The following is a 3,916-nucleotide window of genomic DNA, read 5'->3' on the forward strand; positions in this document are numbered from 1 at the left end:
CACTTATCATATCATTCACTTATCATATCATTCACTTATCATATCATTCACTTATCATATCATTCACTTATCATATCATACACTTATCATAACCATACACTTATCACTTATCACAACAACAGCTTTGCACATGCATTCCCACATGCATTTCCACCCACATGCAACCATAATCATTCATACCTATCAGCCACATGCATTCACTCTTCATAAATCAGCCACATGCATTCAATCATTCACTCCACACTCATTGCACATGCATTCCCTTTCATTTCTGTCAAAGCACATGCATTCCCACCCTTTAATCACATGCATAAATCAGCCACATGCATCTCCCATCACCATTTCAGATTCCCACCAAGTTCCTAGCTGTCATGTTCCCTCTCTTTCTCCCTATAAATACCATACACACTTCACACAACATTCATTGATTCTCATTCACTCTTCCATATTCCAGAAATTCGTCAAAACCTCTCCACACCCTTGCAGCAGCCACCAAAACACTTTTCTCCTCCATTGCAGCCACTCCAACCACTCCCCAAACCATTCACACCATCAAACTATCCTTAGACCTTGTGCTACAACGAATGAGGAATGGAAGAGAAGAGGGCCTAAATGTTCATACAATTCAAGTTTGAGTTGTTGGAATGTTTAGGTGTTTCTTTGATTTCAATGTTTAATTTCAATACTCTTTGTTTTGTACGAATGAGGAATGGAAGAGAAGAGGGCCTAAACGTTCATACAATTCAAGTTTGAGTTGTTGGAATGTTTAGGTGTTTCTTTGATTCCAATGTTTAAATTCAACTAAACCCCCCTTGGCTAGGGGGGAATTCGAAATATATGTTTATGCTTGCATTTTGATTTGATTACTTCTAATTGCGTTTCATAAGTTGTGGATTCAATTCGTTTAACTGTTTGATTGATAACTTATTTATGTATGTTTATTGAGAGTGCACACTTAATTTTCATGCATGAATATGACGCTAGAATATAAGTGAGTTTCACCTAATAGTTACGAACTTATATTCACAAGTAGTGGAGGTTGCTTATAAACAATCGCGTTAAACGAATTCTTGGCATAAGTTTCATGCGTATTCCATAGTAACGAATGCCTCGTCAACACTTATAATTTTCATAGAGCGTAATGATTCTTGCTTGTATCTCTATTATGCAATCATGTAGGGGACTTGTGGGGAATGTTTTGGGTTGTCGTATGCAATCATCCAATTCAATAACGTTAGGAAGATTTGAAAGTTAATTTAAGCGGACCTAATTAACTTGGAGCGTTGAGAATTCGTGGTTTATTGAAATGCAATTGGAAATCATTTTATTATGCAAGTGTAACATGTGTGGAGATGAACCCCTTAGCTATTCTATCATCCATTCATTCCATTTTATCATTTTCATATTTACATTCTGTTTTAATTAGAATTTGTTCATTTATTTTAATTTCGTCCAAAACTCAATCCCCCTTTACTTTATTGTCCAATTTAGTTAGAAAGTATCTTAGTTTATGTTTCTAAGTGTTTTGATTCAATTTATTACACAAATTCGTCCAAATTCACCAAAGTGCTCAAAACTGCCCAGAAAGTGATTTTAAGGCAGTTTTGAGTGTTTTGGGTGATGTTTGAGTCTTTTGATTTGTTTTAGTGTTTTAAAGTTTAGTTTTGCATTCTTTGAGTCTAGTATAGTGTTTTATATTGTGTTTTTACGTTTTTGAGTCAAATCCAAGTGATTAACAATCCCTCCTAATCCCCGGTCCAGAACGATCCCTACTTATACTTATACTACAATTGTCAAAAAGAGGGTTTAATTTGTGTGCGTATAATTCCCGCATCAGATTTTGGCGCCGTTGCCGGGGATTAGCAAATTTGCTAATCTCTTGGATTGTTCGTTTCTGTTATGTATTTTGGTTTTAGTTTTTGATTTGTGTTTTATTTGTTAAATTCAAGTACTAGAGAAGAACAACATGGCACTTGATAATGCTTCTCTTTTGTCACAGCTCATGGAACGGTCCCAAATGCAAAGCGTTGATATATTTGATCTTCAATCAAGGAATAACGTGTTTTCCAATACTTACAATTCAGATTGGAGTGATCATTCAAACTCTATGTGGTGGGAAGCTCAACATGTTCAAGAAGAAGGATATTGGCAGCCACCACAACCTCATATTCAATATGCCCAACCAAATTCAAGTTCGTCAATAGATTATAATCAAAAGCTTAATGAATTACTTTGTTTGGTGCAGGGCTCACAAAATCAAGAGAATGAGGCTCAAGAAGAAGGATATTGGCAGCCATATGAGGAGTTCTATTCAACGCCTATGCAGCCACCACAAAGGTTGGACCACTTGGAAAAGCAAATTGGGCAGATCGCGGAGTTCGTAGGACAGTTTCGAGACCAAGGCGAACTCCCTAGTTCAACCATTGAAAACTCGAAGGAAGATTTTGAAATCCATAATGCTATCACTTTGGGAAGTGCTATGGAGGTTGGAGCTGACCTAAAAATGTCCAAACATAGCCTAGAAGTGGATGAGGAGTTGCAATTTGAGGAAGAGGAATACACCCAACCCACGGCAAGGGTGGAAACACCTTTGCCGGAGGCACCTATTGCTCCTACGCCATCTAATTCAAGTAAGGTTGTTCCAAATTTAATTAATTCTAACCCCATTCCACCTAATATCCTTATTCCTTGCAGATTCATGAAGTCCAAGGAAGAAGAAAGTGAAAAAGACATCTTGGAAGCCCTTCCAAAGGTGCAAAGTAGGGAATTTCATGAAGGCATCAAAGAGGACATATTTGAAACCTCCCAAAGAAGTTGGATTTTATGACACGGGGCAAGTCATAACTTTCGAAGGGGTGTTTATTCTTAAGTTCTTGTCGGAACACAAAGGTAAGCCGCATCCCCGAATTTCAATTTTCTTTTATACTAATATGTCGTTAATGATTCAGGCATCCACTCTAGAATTTAAACTATTACCGGATCATTTCAAGTATCACCGCCCATTCAAAGATCAATTTCATGCTATGCAAAAAAAAAAATAAAAAAATAAAAATAAAAAATAAAAAATAAAAATAAAAAAAATAAAAAAAATAAAGCAGATGTAGCTTTCACAAAGGTTGTTTGCTTGAGGCCCCACTACGTGGCTTTACTCTTGAAGCGGAAGGCGTAGGAACAGAAGGCATCGGAACGGAAGGCATCGGAGCAGAAGACATAGGAGCGGAAGACATCGGAGCGGGAGGCATCGGAGCTAGAGCATTCCAGGCCTCAATACTTGGCCAAACGCTGGATGACCCAGGAAAAAGGTGCCTCTGGAGATAAGCCGAAAACCTCCGACGATCGCTTTGAATCCGACCTTCAGACTCTTGCAGCTCATCAAGCTTCCTCTTCATGCCCGTCGAATAGTTGTTTGCAAGCACATGCAAACTTCTATTCTCATACTTCAGCTGCTGGACCTCCTACTTGAGACTTTCCACCTCTGCCATCAATGATTCCACCAGACGGGAGCGGGCAAGCAGGCGTTGGCCCATGTTGGACACAGAACTCGCACACTGAACACTAAGTGTGAGGGACTCTTGAACGGCCAACTCATCGGACCGTCCTGACAGCAGCCTACTATCTTTTGGAGTGAGGAGGTTCCTAGCTACTATTGTAGCTGTTGTGGCGTCCTGCATCACAGAGTCTTCACCTGTAAGAGGACCGTTAGAAGATAAGAAAGAAGGGCGCCATACGTTACCTTGACGCGGCGCGCCCGTATCACTGCTGGGACTCAATTCTAAGCTAAGGTTCGATGGGTTTGCCATTTTTCAAAAGTGTTCAAAGAGATGGGGTGGATGGAGTTAATTCTCAAAGGGCCGGAGTCGATTTTCAAGAATGGGTAATCTTCAGGGTGTGTTTGTTGTGGTGATCGATAGCTCTA

Source organism: Pyrus communis, chromosome 2 (genome assembly GCF_041283825.1).
Source record: "Pyrus communis isolate YQ-2024b chromosome 2, ASM4128382v1, whole genome shotgun sequence".
Lineage (NCBI taxonomy): Eukaryota > Viridiplantae > Streptophyta > Magnoliopsida > Rosales > Rosaceae > Pyrus > Pyrus communis.